Source organism: Somniosus microcephalus, chromosome 5 (genome assembly GCF_052327205.1).
Source record: "Somniosus microcephalus isolate GS21.2 chromosome 5, FLI_Smic_1.0, whole genome shotgun sequence".
NCBI lineage: Eukaryota > Metazoa > Chordata > Chondrichthyes > Squaliformes > Somniosidae > Somniosus > Somniosus microcephalus.
In genome coordinates this window covers 172,215,003-172,231,871 of record NC_140991.1, presented here as the reverse complement: position 1 = coordinate 172,231,871, position 16,869 = coordinate 172,215,003, and the positions used below count along the sequence as shown (strand labels likewise).

The following is a 16,869-nucleotide window of genomic DNA, read 5'->3' as shown; positions in this document are numbered from 1 at the left end:
TTAAAGACTCCATTTTATAGCAAACAGTGATCTTCTTCAGGAAACTGAAGCAGCAACTTTCTGGAACATGTCCAAACCAGCAAAAACTCTCAAGGACCCTTTGTACAAGCTGGAGTTGTAAAGACAGTTATCTATTCTTTACTTAGTTCTCAGCTGGTAGATAAATCTATCTGTCTTACAAACATATATGGATTTGATTTTACATTTCCTCTCAATGTAATCAGACAGGCAGCTACATCTTAAACCCATCATAGCGTTGATGAGTGAAGGCTGTTGATCTCTCACCCACTCGGAGCATAGAGACAGCAAGTCTCTGGAATGCTGAGCTAATGGAAGTTAATGTAAACTGGGGGTAAAGTTCACGGAATGCAAGACATAAGTAATGGTGTAGCTAAGCGATAAAAGCAAGAGACTATAATGCAAACTTAGGAACTCGAGGGCTGATCATCTTACAACTCAGCTCATTGACTGTAATGGGAGGTCTTCCGCAGTCTTCGCATCACCGGATGTGTTGTCTATGAGTATCAATTCCTCTAATATACTTATAAGTGTAAACTCCAGCATCTAAGACTCTCAATCCTGGCACATAGACAAAAAAGGCAGGCTTTGTCTAACTCAACAATCACAACATATTGTACCACATGGTACATTCTGCAGTGATATTAAGTGTTATTTTACAGCATGTTAAAAAGAGTAATATACCCAAATTATACTATAACATTGAATTTTTTAACTAATATCCAGTAATATATAAATTATACATTTTTATAATAAAAATTATTGTCTTGTAGAATCTATACATTGATTTCATATGTAGCTTCATCTAGCCTTCACTCCTCTGATTGCAATCATTTTATCTGTTTTAAAGATGCTTATTTGAAATAAAAGTAGTGAATGGTGAAAATACACAGCAGGCCAGTCAGTATCTGGAAAGAGAAAAGACAGGTTTGATATTTTGGGTGTATATCCTGTTTCCAGGAATACAGCTTGAAGGAGCTCTAAATATATTATTAATTTTTTTTATGGATAAACCTGTTCCTGAACAAGATAACGTTTGTATATGTATTTAATATAGAACATTGGGAAAAAATACTGCCATTTTGAAAACACTCTCCATATCACAAATATCACTATCCAGCTTTCAGCTGCAAACCACACTAACTTTAGGACTTTGGAAACAACACCCAGGCTCCAAGGTTATCAAAAGTATCCAACCAAACTAAACTACAGCAGGTGTCACCATTTCTTTTCAAACCTCAAGAGCCAGAAAAAAAATTGTGCACTGACAAGTGTCACAAGTTTTTGTTCACAGCAGAAATGGTTTGATTTCCCCAAGTGCAGGTATCTTGCCAGCTCACTCTATTCTGCCAGCTGTTCTGCATCCTGGTGAAGAGATATCCTAGCTCTGGATTGTGTAGTTCCTGTGCAAAATGAGGAAGCAACCTAAGTTCAGGGAGCTCAACATTTAGACTCATTTAATACCCAAGTTCTGCACATAAACCACAGAAACAGTGAGTCACTTAACAGCCTCATCAGCAATAGACATTGTAAACCTGTTATTAAAGATCGATAAGAGTACATTCTGAATATCAACCCACGCTAATTAAGCACTCAAATATTTAAGTATTAAACCCAAAGACAACTTGCAGCCCTGTTATTAGCCAATGTGATTAGGTTAGAAATGAATCCCAAATGATCGTCATCATGTTAAGCAAATTTTGAAGGAGGCAAACAATGTAATCGGGGAAGGAAAAAGAAAGAATTGCATTTATATAAGTGCCTTTCACAACTTCATAATGTCCCAAAATGCTTTAGTTTGGTTGAAGTACTTTTGAATGTAGTCACTGTTGTAATGTAGGAAACGCAACAGCCAATTTATGCACAGCAAACTCTCACAAACAGCAATGTGATAATGAGCAGATAATCTGTTTTAGTGATGTTGATTGAGGCCAGGACACCAGGGATAACTCTCCTGCTCTTCTTTGATATAGAACCATGGGATATTTTACATCCACCTGAGAGGGCAGACTTGGTTTAACATCACATCTGAAAGATGGCGCCTCCGAAAGTGCAGCACTCCCTCAGTACTGCACTGGAGTGTCAGCCTAAATTTTTGTGCTTAAGTCTCTGGAACGGGACTAGGAACCTACAACCTTCTGACTCAGAAGCAAGAGTGCTACCACTGAGCCACAGCTGACATTCTGACAAGAGACAATTTAGGATGAATTTACACTACAGGGTAGATTATCCTCTTACTGCACTGGGGCATAAAGGATACCTGGGCTCAGCACATGAAGGAAAATCGGGCAGGGAGGATCATTTGCCCAAAATGGAGCCTTTCTTAATTTCCTCCATGCATAGTGCCCAGGTGATCCTTCACAGCCAAGCACAATTAATGGAGAATCTGCCCTTACAAGGTGCGGAAGGGTTCAACTTTGCACTGATGCTCAACTTGTGCAGTGAGAATTACCTTAGGGGTTCCCCTGACTCTAACAGGAGGTCGGCGGAAATCCTATTTACGCGGTGCATCCGGGGTTTCTGTGAAAGTTATGGTGGCTGATTGGGAGAACCCCCAAGGAGGTCTCTTTAAGGGAACATCGTTATTTGATATTGTTGCCCAGTTCACCAAAGGGACATGATATGTACTTAATAATTAGGTTAAAGAGCTGATGAATTCCAGTTAATTTGAAAGCTAAATTTAACATTGAAATCTTTGTGTAGGAAAGATCATCCAATAAAAATAAATAAGGCTTGGAGGACCCAAACATTAGTGCCACAACCTCTATAGAACTAGATGAGGAACCCAGGGGTGATGAGTTCATAATCCCACCATGGCAAGTTCTGAAATTGAATGCAATAAATCTGCTCATTTTTGTGTCAGTGCCAGGAAACAAATGACCATGAAAGCAGCTGCTTTGTCATAAAAACCCAACTGCTTCACTAATGTACTTCAGAGAAAGAAACTTATCATACGTGACTCCAGTCCCACATTATTGGGTTTGCTTTTAATGCCCTCAGTGCAATTAGGGATTGGCAATAAATTCTGCCTTGTCAGTGTTGCCTTCAAAAACAAACAAATAAAAAAATGCACATATCGAATATACAGTGAAGAACAGATAGTTTGAACAGTTGGTAAATGGAGTGCAATGATCTTAGGCTTTGAACAGGTGTGAGGTTTGAGTCTTGTGTTTAATTTCACAGGGTGAGCAGATACATTTGGAAATGAAAATGTTAAAAAAGAAAGGCCCTGATATTAACTCGGAGGCATGTTGGGAGCGGGGGTGGCGGGCAGGGGCAGGTGAGGAGGGGCGCAGAGGGGCAGGGGCTCCGACATTGTGTTGGAAACCCGGAAGTAAGTTCAACACGTCTGTTGATGGCATTTTAACACCACCAGCTCATTATCATTTTACTTAAGGGTATGGCATCGATTGCGCAGCAGCGGGCATGATGAGAACGTGCAAGATGCAATCTGAACTCCAGTATTTAAAGGGCCAATCCAAAGATGGAATTTGGAGGAGTTTGGATTGGAAGAAAGAGAAGAGAAGGTGGATTCAGGACACTCAAAGGCTACGCCCCGCTTCAGTGATGCCTTCCTTGATGTACTGTTGGGGGCTCTAAGGCACTGGAGAGAGATACTCATCCCCAGCAATGGGAGAAAGAAACCTGCTGTTGCCACAAGGAAGGAATGGCTGGAGGTGGCCCAGGAGATCAGCAGCAGGAGCATTGTGCCACGCTCCTGGATTCAGTGCAGGAAGAGCTTTAATGACCTAACCAGGTCAGGAAAGGTAGTACAGTTGCCCATTCACCTACATCCTGCTGTGTGCATCATCCCACCCCTTCACTCAGTCTTGTCAAGCCTACTCCATCACATCACTCCTCACACCCATTACCTTCAAGTGCACCCATCCTCTTTCTTTGCACTGCCTCACATCCCCATCTATCCATCCACCACTGCCACTGACCTGATGCAATTTTATGCCTCTCCCTGATAGTCACCCTCACCAAGTGCACTGCATCCATCGGGTGAATATACTTACATTCAGTCAGAGGTCTGTTCTTTCCCCCATTGCAGGAGAAGAGAGCACAGAACACTAGGTAGAGGGAGTGGAGTGGTCCTCCACAGATTTCCCAGCTAATAATTGCAGAAGAGGAAGCGCTAGAGATCTGTGGTGTTTTGGCATCTCTGACCATCGGAGATGGGGAGATGGAGACCTCTCAGCTACCTGGTGTCACAATTAAATATCAGTAACCCACATGTCATAATACACTTAGGCATGTTGGCTTGATTTCAACAGTAATTAAATATGATCATCTTCATAATGATAAGTGGCAACAAACTTAACTTGGTAGCACTAATTCATGGCACTAAATAGGTAAAGAGGTGACCAAGATGGGATCTTAAGTTGAAATGCCGGTTTAGCCCGCGTTTAGTGCAAGACACCATCTTGGTAAAGGAGTTGAAGCCAGCGCTAGGAATGGCCGCCCGGAGGCTTGTTAAACAGCTGATCGCTACTTTAAATGCCTGCTAGCACTCATTAAAGAGGCTGCATGGCATTTTGGTAGCTAATGCTTCAACTAACGCCCTCTTCTAACAGCGATCAGCTGCTTGGGAGTAAACATGGCGTTGATGTCAATTTCAAACGCTACCTAAAGGGATACTCACCACTTCATGGTCATTGCTGCTGGAGCTGTGAAGAGGATCTCTGAAACACATGGAAGAATTTCTGGGACACTTTGACAAGATTTCACCAACACTCGAGCAACATTTATTCTGGAAATTCTCTGAGGACTTCACCTAAAAAGCGTAAGTGCTGTGCTATTCCATCTTATTGGACACCTTATAGGAGTCACCAGGAGAAAGGGAATGCTTGGTCATGTGCCTCTTGCTGGGGCTCCCAATTGGTCTGAATGAGGAATGGGAGGAGGACATGAGGCCAGGCAGAGCAGTACCAGCTCCTGCACGAGAGAGGGACAGGAGGGTGAGATGGCATCCTTTCCGCCTGCGGGTACAGGACATCCCGAGGGTTATTTTGGCCAAAGGGTGAAAACAGGTGATAAAAGGCTGCTGTGCTAATAAGACTAGCCTGTTGGAAAGTCAGGATTTAGCACACAATTTTGGTCCTAATTGCTGACTGCCGTAATTTGAACTTGCCTGGAGGTGCTAAACAGATACATAGGCAGGAATTTTTACTTTGAAGAGAGTGCAGCTTTGCAAACGGGTGGGCAATTAAAAGCGTTGAAATGGACAGCACATTGGGAAGCCGGCTTCATCCTATCAGCTTCCGCCTTTAACTTGGGTGCGTTAAGCAACGTGCCAGAGACCCAGGAGAGGCGGGTGACCTAAGTAAGATAGTTGGAAGCTTGTGAGGAGACTATTAATTGCATTTTTAACCTGATTTTGGAGCTTTTACTGGCTGTCCACGGGATTCATGGGCTTGCTGAAACTCGCCAATGAAAGCAAGGTGAGAGCAGAGAGGCTATTGTGTGAATTGCGGAGTAATTAAAAAAAAGTCACATAAATACTCACACCTGCTTCCTTGCCTAAGGGAAAGGTTAATGCTGACATCATTTGTGCTGAGAGTTTGCTTTCAGGAATTTGCAGATGATTTCCACAACTTCGGAAGTCACTCTCACTACATTGGATGATTGTGCCCCTGATTTCCACTTTATTTGGCATCTATCAGATCAGCATGGGTGCCGCTTATGCTGTAACACCTTGGACTTCAAATTCGGACCAAGATGAGCCCCAGCACCAACAACACCAGCCACACCAGCAGCAACACCAGCTGCAGCAACAGCAGCCTTCTCCTCACCAATCTACCACTCCACAGGAGAGAGGGGATGAGTACAGGGGTGCACTTTGCAGGAGGCGATACTCCCAACACAGGGTATGTAGGCAGAGGATTAGCTTCCTGGACATGACTCAGGAGGCTCAGGCTATCAGGTCAGGTCAGGGCAGACATTTGTAGCCTGCTGGAAAAAGATCTGCTGCCAAGTGGACCTGGTGGACATGCAATACCAGTGGCTGTCAAAGTCGCCACTGCCCTCAATTTCTTCGCCTCAGGCTCCTTCTGGGATCTGCAGGAGACATTTGCAGGATCTCACAAATGCATCACCCAGGTGACCGATGGCATGTTTGACAAGTCAGGCACTTATGTATACTTTGCCACTGATGAAGCCAGTCAGACTGAGCGCTTTGTGGCTCTGGCTGGCTTCCCACAGGTGTAGGGTGTCATCGACTGCACACATGTGCCCATCAAGGTACCCGCAGATCACCCAGGAGTGTTTGTGAACTTCCACTCCCTCAATGTGCATGTCATCTGCAACCATAAAAAGATCATCATGCACGTGTGAGCCAGATTCCCAGGGAGTTGTCATGACTCATTCATCCTGCGCCAGTCCACCCTCCCTCAGCTTTTCACACATCCGACCAGACTTACTGGCTGGCCGCTTGGAGACAAGGTGTATCCACTGAAGACATGGCTGATGACACCCTTGAGGAGACCTAGCAATGAGGCAGAAGAGCACTACAAGCAAAGCCACAGGACAAATAAATGTGTAATAGAGCAAGCAATCAGCATGCTGAAGATGCACTTCAGGTGCCTGGACAGATCTGGAGGAGCCTTTCAATACGCACCAGCTAGGTTCTCCAGGATAATCATTGTATGCTGCGTTCTGCATAGCATAGCACAGCAGCGAGGATTGGAGCTGCAGGAGGAGCAAGGCACAGAGCCTCTTTGGAGGATGAGGGGAGGAGCAGGAGGAACACGAGGAGGAGGAGGAGGGGGGGGAGGAGGAGGAGGAGCAACCTGGAGTAGACATGGCACCAGCACCAGGATGGCCTCATCATGGCACAATTTAGTTAAGTTGCACCAGTGCATCCATATGGCACCCAGATGCTGAATCAACTCCCTGCCCCGACCTCCCGCCCCCACCACCACCACAAAGCAGTCCTAAAATGACCAAACTATTCCTGTCTCAGACACCCATTGCTCGAAGTTAAGTGATGTCTTACCACTCACTCGAACTGACAAGGCTTTCCAGGTAGCAGGCAAAAATGGGAAAGTGGTGCAAAGAAATAAATTTATGTGGCTCATAACTTCAACTGAAACTTAACCCTCTCGCATCTTATAACACACCCATGTGCATCAACTTGTGCATCTATAATTGTGTCCTTTTTCTTGTTTTACTACTTCTACAATGTACACCCCCAGTGGCTTCAGCAGAGGTAGAGGCAGGCTGCTCACTTCCCTGCTGCGACTACATAGACACTTTTGGCGGACATCCTCTGGGTTTTAGAGCCTGTGAGGGCCCCGCCAAAGACTGCTCCTCTTGTACCTGTGCAAGGGCAAACTTGGCCATCAGGATCCGAGGCAGTATGTGGGGCTCTGACTGGCGGGGGGGGGGGGTGATGGGGGAGAAGTGTGAATGCTTTGAGCAGAGCCCCCACTTCCATGTGCCCGCTCACCATCACCCCTGTCATGGCCCACCCACTCTTCCCTGCTAGCAAGGAGCTGGAGAGCACTTTGCTGCAAATCAGTGGGGCGATGAACGGCCAACTCTAGGTTTCTATCCATCCTGGATATGGCTGCAATCAGATTCTACAAGCTGTTGTTCACAGCAAGCATGCACTCGTTCGACTGGCGCGCTTGATGCCCCATGCAGGTGGCCATCCTTTCCATGGAAGAGCACATCGTCGCCTGCGACATCATGCTGCTCATGTTGGAGATGGACTCCTCCATTCTCCATACAATCGAGCACATCGTGGCTGGAAAAGCTGCTAGAGCCTCCCGCATTTTTTGCTGCTCCTCAAGTATCATCTTCTTTGTCGATGGCCCCCGAGGTTCAGCATCTGCGTCCAGCTGAGCACTGTTTGGAGCATCCTGCGCCCTTTGACAAGGATTCTTCACTGATGTTCGTGTCTCCACCATCTGGTCTTGCTCACATGATCTGTGAGACACCAGGTGACAACATTACTCTCTCCCTCATAGGACCCACCGAGGTGCGCGTATCTTTGCTGGTGCTGGGTGTGCTTGGGTCGTGTGATGATGCACCCTCAGACATCACAGACTCTGATGAGTCATCTTCCTTCTCTGGCTAGACAGTGGGGGAGTGCAATTGATGGGCTTGTGGGAGAGTCAAGACATGAATTAGAACTGTTATACCAACAGCAGGCCCGCAACTGCACTGATGTCCAGCGGCTCCTCATCTGCAACAGTCAATGGTGTTATTATTGGAGGGCCACCTCCGGTTCTCTGCCTCTCCCACGTGTTCTGTGCTCTCTTCTCCTGCAAGGAGGGAAACAAGAGACCTTTGAGTGAGAATCATGGAATGAGTGTAAGGGATGGATGGGCTACATCTGTCGAGGGTGACTATGAGGGAGTGGTGTGACATTGCCAAATGGCCTCCTTCTGTGGCATTAATTTCTATGATTCTATGATTGCGTTAAGATGAGGATGAGTGTCAGTGCATAGTCAGATGGGGATGTGAGTAGGTACATAACCAGAGAGGAATGGGTGCACCTGAAAGGTAGGTTGGTGTGAGGAGTGATGTGCAGAAGTAGACTTGGGAAGGCAGAGTGATGGGGTTGGGGTGACATGCACATCAGGATGTGACATTGTACTCACCTTTCCTGCTCTCATGAGGTCATTAAATCACTTCTTGCACTGTATCAACAACCTGGGAACCATACTCCTGCTGTTTACTTCTTCCGCGATTCCAGCCAAGCCCTCTTTGTCTCGGCTGCTTAGTTAAAATGCCACTGCAAGACACACCGCTTCAATCTCTGTGTTCCTGACGCGATCCACAGCCCCTCCTCACACCCATCCCATTGGCAAGGTTAAAATTCAGCACATAGGGTGAGGAGTTGGGCACCCAAAAAATGGCTCATAGAGCTGCAAGTGGCATCTTCGGCACAGTCACTTGTGACATGAAGTGCACTGGACACCATTTTGGTGCAGGCATTAGGACGTGCTCAGTGAATGTCCGTTGGAAGTATGCAGAGGAGGCAGATCATGATGTCAATCAGCGTGCTACACTGATTTGATGCCAGCACTGCCATCTTGGAGCTCCACGCTCCAGCCAACGCCCTCTCTTAACCTTGCACAGCTGAACACACGTTAAGCAGCAGGAAGGACCCCCACCAGCACTATTTAAAGGGATCATCAAATACTTACAGGCTAGTTGCTGGTTCATTGTTTTCTGGCTGTTGGTACACTACAAACCTATATGTTTTTGGTGCTTTCCATAGTTGTTTCCAGTTTCAATAGTTTACAGGGAGTGGTGTGGCAGGTGCTGAATTACTTTTTGCTGTTTTCAAAGCTTCTGCACAATCCAGTTGCTCCCAGACAGGGGTGCACTAATAGACCTTCCTCTTGGAATAGAGTATGACTGGGAGAATAAGCAGAGACGACACAGAGCAGGACAAGCTGTTAGAAGAGGGAGGGGGGGAGTAGGGTGCTCAGCAGGAGGCCTTATCTGCAGAGAGTATTCAGGGAGCAATTATCCTACCTGAACCTGACCGAGAAACAATATGTGAGATGTCTGTGCTTCACTTAGAAGGTCCTCACTGAAATCTGTCAACTGCTGCAGCCACAACTGCAACCTCAGAGCAGGGCAAGGACCTCATTCCCAGTGGCTGTGAAGGTGACTGTGGTGATGAACTTATGTGTTTGGCTCCTTCCAGGCTGGAGCTGGAGATATTAGCAACATCTCAGTTTGCCATCCACTGTTGCATAAGGGAGGTCGCTGAGGCTCTCTATTCACAGAGAGCTAACTTTATTTCATTCTCTCTTGCCAGAGACAAGCAGGCGGAGCAAGCATAAGGGTTTGCTAGGATTGCAGGCTTCCCAAGGTGCAGCGTGCCATTGACTGCACACACATTGCTTTGTGGGCGCCGCATGTCAACTCTATCATGTACCAGAACCAAAAGGAATTCCAATCCCTCAACGTCCAGCTGGTGTGTGACCATAGGCAGCACAATGCCTAATATCTTGTTGGAAGCAGTCATGATGTCTTCATTCTGTGGCAGTCCGCTGTGCCAGATACATTTCAGCCACCACAGCAAACCAAAGGGTGGCTACTGGGCGACAAGGGCTATCCACTGACGACATGGCTCATGACTGTGGTCCGCAACCCATGCACACAGGTGTGTAGCATGCATACAATGAGAGCCATGCTGACACAAGAAATGTGATAGAGCAGACCATTGGCATGTTGAAACAAGGCTTTCGCTGCCTGGACTGCTCAGGAGGAGACCTGCAGTACTCGACTGAGCGGGTCTTAAGATTCGTGGTGTCCAGTGCATGCTGCACAACCTTGTCATCATGAGGGGACAGCCCTTGCCACCAGCTGTCAGGTGAGGAGCTGAGGAGCAGGAGCACAAGGAGGAGGAGGAGGTGGAGGAGGAAGAGGAAGAGGGGCAAGTGGAAGGGAGGCAACAATCTAGACAGCCCCTTTCTGCCTGGGCTGCACGTGAAGAACTCATTTGAGTACGATATCAGTAACTGCCACTCCAATTCCCCATTCACCAACAGGCCCAATCCTTACCTACACTCTGTCACTGACCATCACATCATCCTCTTGGCCAAAATGCAAAAATAAAAGCCACCACAAAATAAACATTCCATATCAAATTTATAAATGAAATCATGCCATATTGCATACAAACGTCAACTAATCACCCTTGTGCATTCCCTTAGTGTCTATCTTCCATGTGCCTTTGCTTGTCCTAGTGCTCCTACGCAGTGCTACCCCAGTGGCTGCAGCATGGCTGGTGAAAGGCTGCTGACTTTAAGTGGAGGAGACTGCAGATGGCCTTGGAAGACGACCTCGAGCAGCTCTGGGCCTAGAAGGCCCGGCTGCAGACTGCACCATCTCGGGATGGGAGGCAGCAGTCTGGGTAGGCTGGCAGACAGGCAACAGCAAGGGAACTGGCATAGTAGCAGCGGTGGGAGGATGAATGCTGTCATCCTGAGAGAGGACAGCAGGTTCCTGCTCCATGGAGCCACTGCCATTCCCCTGGTGCAAAGCCTCAGCAATCCTAGTGATCTGTTGGAGGACAGATTGCTGGACTGCTGTGACACCCTACAAGCCCCTTTAAATATTGGTATCCAAAGCCATAATGGCAGCAGTCTGAGCTTGCATGAGTTCTGTCTGAGCTCCCACTGCAGCACTCAGAGTTTTGGTGGAAGCTGCTGGTTCTGCAATGGTAGCTGATTCATCGGCCATCAGACATTGCATCATGGGTAAGTCCACAAGTGTGCTGATAGAGTTGGCCACCACTTCCATGATAGAAAGAATGGGCTCCAAGCTCTGCGCAAAGCCCTGTGCCAAGTTGGTGCAGGAATCCTCTGTGCTCCTTGACATTGAACTCAGGCTTCCTGGCATTACGTTGTGTATACCCATCAGCCTTCATTTGTAGCCTGGCCCATTGAAATCCTCATCTGAGTCCTCTGCAGCAGAACTCGTGTGCGACCTCACCCTTTGGTGAGCTGGCACCTGTGCTATCATTGCCCCCTACACTGGCTGCAGTGCACTTGTGCCCGGTGTCTCACTATGTGCAGGTCCCGCCTCTAATCTATCCTCTAAGTTATGTGCAGTATCAGTATCTAACCTGGTGGCTGTAAGTGTGAAATCAAGTGACAGTGTGTCTTCATCATCACTGTCTTTTTGGTGTTCCTCCACTGCCTGGCCAGGTTGCACTTCTTGGGTATCTGAATGGAAAGGGAACAAGGGTAAGTTTGTGGTGAGGGGAGTGGGGGAAATTAAGAGATGCATGCTTACCCCATCTGCAGCTTGTAAGTCAGAAGAGATTGTGAAATGTGAGGAGGAGGATTAGGTATGAGGATACTGTCATCTTCAATGGTTTCAGCCCCGCTGCTGGCCACGGCCTCAGCAATGGCTGTTCTGATAATAGCAAGCTCCATCTCCTCCATGGGGGTTAGAGCATGCAGCCATGCCTCTGTCCCTCCAGCTAGTTCCTGCTGCCTTCGGTTGTGAGCCACTTTGTGAAGGAATAGTCATATTCAGAAAAATACTCCACCTATGAACAGAATTTTGACTTTATTAAAACATGACATACTAGCTCTGGAAGTATGGAAGCCTTAACAATCAAAAGCTGTAAACAGCATACAGGCTTTTGAGATAAGATAAGTTGTTGACACTGAATCAATAGCTTTATTGAAGTAGAAGGTTGGAGGTTCCTAAAAGCCTGAAGCCTTGGAAAGAACACAATAGCCATACCCAGTTGAAACACAGAACATTAAAGAAACATGTGCCTTTGTAAAAATGACATCAAATGAAACATGGAGACACAAGTCTGTGGTACAACCAGCTGAGGTGATTAAGAATTGCATAGATCATCCTAAGTAAGGTGTTCTAAATGCAAAAGATACAAACAGAAGACCTTCGTAAGAATGACATCAAATAGATGCACCTGTTACAACCGTTTTTGATGATAAGCTTGAGACACCTACACAGCAGACATACTTCTGCAAGCTACCAGCTGAACTGATTGTAAGAATAGCAGGGGTCAACAGAAAAATGACTACAGATAATTAGCTTAAATCAGCAGAAAACTTCAAAGGATATACCATTGAGAAAGAGTATAAAAATTGGACTTTCAAATAGGAAGATAGATTTGTTGAAAGGGGCAAAGCGATCCTCAGGCTTCAGAGGCAGGCTCTGTAAGTTTTCAACTCTTTGAGTCTCGGGGATCAAAAAGGTACTTGTATTTGATTTTGGTGGATATCCTGGAATAGACTAAGAACTGTAAAAATATGTAACAGAGTTAAGATTTGAGAATAAGGATCTCTGGAAATAGAATTGTAAGCTTTTGTATTTGGAACTGTTAATGCTGCAATTGAATCATCAGCTGTAAGTTACATATCGGTTTTTTAATAAATCTCTATATTTTTAGAATTGTCTCACATAGTACTTCTGTATCAAACTCGCAAAGTCAATCTCTGTACACTCTTTGGTGAGGAATTGCAGAATTCTGGCGGAGTTTTCTGGACCCTCATAATATCCTTTAGGGAGAGATTGTCTGGACCTTTACACCCAATTATGCATCTTTAGGATTCAGCTACCTCTAACTTTAGTTGAAGGTGAACGTCTGGGGAATATGCCTGATCCGGGGTAGCCCGAAAGGGGCTAGGACTAGTAATTATTCCTTCAACCTTCTGCACGAGGGAGGGAAGTGTGTCAGTGAGTGCCTTGCAATATGTTTGGGTGATGTGGCTGTCATGGTTGAATTGCTGGCTGAGTGTGCAAGCTGTGAGATGTGGGTGTGAGACTTGCAACAGTGCTAAGTATGTAAGGGTGAAGTGAAGCATATGCATGTTAGGTATGATTCCTGATTGAGTGTTGGTGAAGTCTTGATGAAGTGTCCCAGAAATACTTCCGATGTATTGCAGAGGTCCTCTTCACAGCTCCAGCAGCAATGAACTGGAAATGGTGAGTATCCCATTAAGTAGCACTTGAAATCGACATCAACACCATGTTTACTCCCAAGCAGCTGGTCACTATTAGGAGAGGGTGTTAGTTGAAACGTTAGCCACCAAAATGCCATGCAGCCTATTTAATGAGCGCTAGCAGGCATTTTAAGTGGCAATCAGCTGTTTAACAAATCTCCAGGTGGCCGTTCCTAGTGCTGGCTTCAACTCCTTTACCAAGATGGCGCCTTGCACTAAACGCGGGCTAACCCAGTCTTTCAGTTTAAGACTCCATCTTGGCCAACTCTTTACCTCTTTAGTGCCTCCCATCTCCTCCTCTGGACCTCCTCCACCAGGACCTCCAGTGCTGCATCCGAAAACCTGTGCGCCCTCTCCCTCGGTCCCTCAGCCATCCTGCAACATGCTGCTGTGTGCCAGCCAGAGTACTCCACATCTTCAGTGGAAGTGGCTGCGAGGAGCCCACATATACTGCTACATGAAAATTGTGTCTATTCAGCACTTGATTACTAAACCTGTAGCATCCTGGTGAGCATCTCCAGGCAAGTTCAAATTATGGTAATCAGCAATTAGAACCAAAATTGTGTGCTAAATCTGGACTTTCAAACAGGCTAGTCTTATTAGTACTGTAACTGCTTCTAGTATTGGATGGTAGTGTGAGAGTGGCTGGCTGAAGGCACGGCCGTCAATGGTGGAGCGGTTAAAATCGGGAATGCACAAGAGGTGCGAATTGGAGGAGAACAGTAATCTCGGAGGGTTGTAGGCACTGTTCCCCGTAAGGTGCGCAGCTGTGCAGCGATCTGTAAGGTCCCGTGCACTTAAATTCAAAGGCCGTGCAGTGAGCTGGAGCGGAGGGAGGGGCCCAATACACAATGGCCCGGGAATCCTCACAGAGTCGTTTGTGACCTCTGAGCTGATCCGAATTGGAATGGCATTTACTAAGATATGGAGCCCTGGAACCCGGTGAGCATCGTCTCGGGATTCTGTCAGTACTTTTTTCTGTGGAGACGCGTGTAGTCCTTTCCCGGGGACCGAGCGGCGGCCGCACTTTGGAACAACACAGGTGGAGGCGCAGCACATGTACAATGGCCTCTGGAAGGAGGCTAAAACAAACAAGTTCAGGTCCCCGGTGAAATTATTTTTTTAAATCGGAAAATTTTTTAAAGCTGGAAAAAAATACAGTAAAAATATGTTGAATGTCCCGCGGTAAGTTCCAGTTAAATTTTGCTAGGTGTTGCCCCCTTTTTGAAAGCGTTTATCTGAGTTATTTAAATCCTGTTATGCGAGAGGGGAAACAGTTTTTGCCCCTGTTTGTACCTCGGAGTCTGAGAGAGACGGAGGGAACGGCAGCAGAAAAAGAGGGAACAACTTCTCCAAAACTGATCCCAACTCATCACCAAGGTGGGGGATAGATAACCTCAGAGCCTTCTTAGGATTGGGGAGTTTAACCACTTTATTCACTTCCTTATTTGAGCTCCATTTGGAATTAAAGTTTATTTTGGCTGTGATTTCGCCAACCGAGGCGGGTCCGGGGTGGTCGACGTCAGTGTCGCGGTCCCAGCCTGCTGCCTACCGCAGCCCGCACTCTCTAAGTGATTTTATGTTAATAGGGCTTGTTAAGCCTGCCTTGCGAGGTTCCCGGCCAATTAATAGGAAGCGGGTCTGATGCCATTATTTGATGATACGTCATCAGCCGGTTTCCTTAAAGGGGACATGTCCAAATTGATCTTGACAGTTGTGCTGTGAGGGTTCTAAAGCATTGAGGTGCTGCAAACACTGACAAGCACTGCACAGAGGTGCACAGCTGTACCCAGGCTCTCCCATGACTCGCTCCATATGCTTATGGAGGGAGTCACAGCACGCAGGAAGGTTCTTGTCCCTTCCCATGGGCGGAAGAGGCTTCCCCAGGAGACCAATGCAGCCTGGTTGCACATTGCACAGGAGGGCACAAGCAGGGATGTCGTCAGGAGGACCAGGCTGCAGTGGCACAAACCTTTCAATGATCTCAGTGGATCACGAAACATTACTGCCAAGCCACACTCAACCTCATCCTGCTGTGCCACTCATCACATCCACATCACTCTGCCTTCCCTACCCTACTCCTGCACATCCTTACTCACAGCAACTTACCTTGCACCTCCACTCATCCCTCTCTATCTACCTTATCACATCCCCATCTCACTAGCCCTCCCTCACACTCGCCCTCATCCTACTGCAAGCATATGAACTAACAACACATAAGGGTAGGCACTAGGGTGGTTTAGCCAATGTTCATGTGAAGTTTCTCTTAATGTGTTGTCAAATATTGAAATCTATATTTTCAACACTTTACCCTATTGGACAGATCTGTGCTCATCTTTGGAAGTGTCTTAGTGAGTTCCAGTGAATGTTGAGACATAACCTCCCCCCACAATTGTGATGAGTGTGAATGGAATGGCTTGGACATTGTAGGGATGCTTTATGGTGTTGATGTGGGGTGGTGTCAATCTGGCGCATCATGTACAGCATCAAGTGAAGTAAATCTGGCCATGGTGATGCCATTGTGAGGGAATATACCATATTTCAGAAAGATACACCATAATATGAACAGAATACTGATATTATTAATACATGATATACTGGGTTTCAAAATCTAAAGCCTCGGAGACACAGACTGTAAACAGAGAACAGGCTTCTGAGATAAAGATCAGTTGTTAAACAAAGTTGTAAAAAACCAAACAAGCTTTGAAATGGGAATTAGTTAAATAACTAAAACAATGAAAGATTGAAGCAAACCATTGGTGCTTCCGAAAGGTCTACGGTTTGCAACCAACACAATGAAAATGCCCAGTTTAAAGTGTTAATAACTAACACGTAAAACAGAAACACAAACATTAAAAGAACCATGTTCCTTTGAAAAGATGACATCAAGTAAAAGAAACACCTGCTGGTCAAATAGTTTTTATGTTAAACTTGGAAGACAGGAAACACGATTAAATATGCAATCAATTGAGATAGCGAGAAATGCATGAAACACTCTGGTCAAAGTGACTTTAATTTATACATATAGTAAATATGATACCAACAAGAACACTTTGAAGATATGACTTCAATAGATACACCAAGTAATTACATTGTGTTTGTATTAAACTTGGAGCAGCACGGAGTCACAATGTCTGCTAAAAACCAGTAAAGCCAATATTAAGAATTGAATGAAAGCATTTTGTAAGAATGACATCAAATAAAGACTACTGTCATTGTTTTAATGATGGTTTTTGAAACACCTAAAGGTAGAGACATAATTATGCATGCAATAGTTGAATTGACAGTAAGATAGAAAGCATTCGAAAGAGAATCAATAAAGACAATTAGCTGACATCAGCAGAGAACTTCAAAGAAGAAACCACTGCAGAAAGAGAATAAAAATAAGAGCTTTTCA

General features: G+C 45.9%; 1 long non-coding RNA gene across 2 annotated transcripts in view; it reads left to right on the top strand.

Moving 5' to 3' along the window:
• The first annotated feature begins 4,559 nt into the window (after positions 1-4,559).
• Positions 4,560-16,869, top strand: part of LOC147117441 (uncharacterized) — a 60,771-nt gene continuing 48,461 nt past the window's right edge. Inside the window, exon 1 of one of the 2 annotated variants that reach the window (XR_015078292.1) lies at positions 4,560-4,804. This is a non-coding gene — a long non-coding RNA (uncharacterized LOC147117441). Of the gene's footprint in view, positions 4,805-13,661; positions 13,980-16,869 lie in introns of those variants that run through there. The other variant, XR_015078291.1, reaches the window with a different exon arrangement.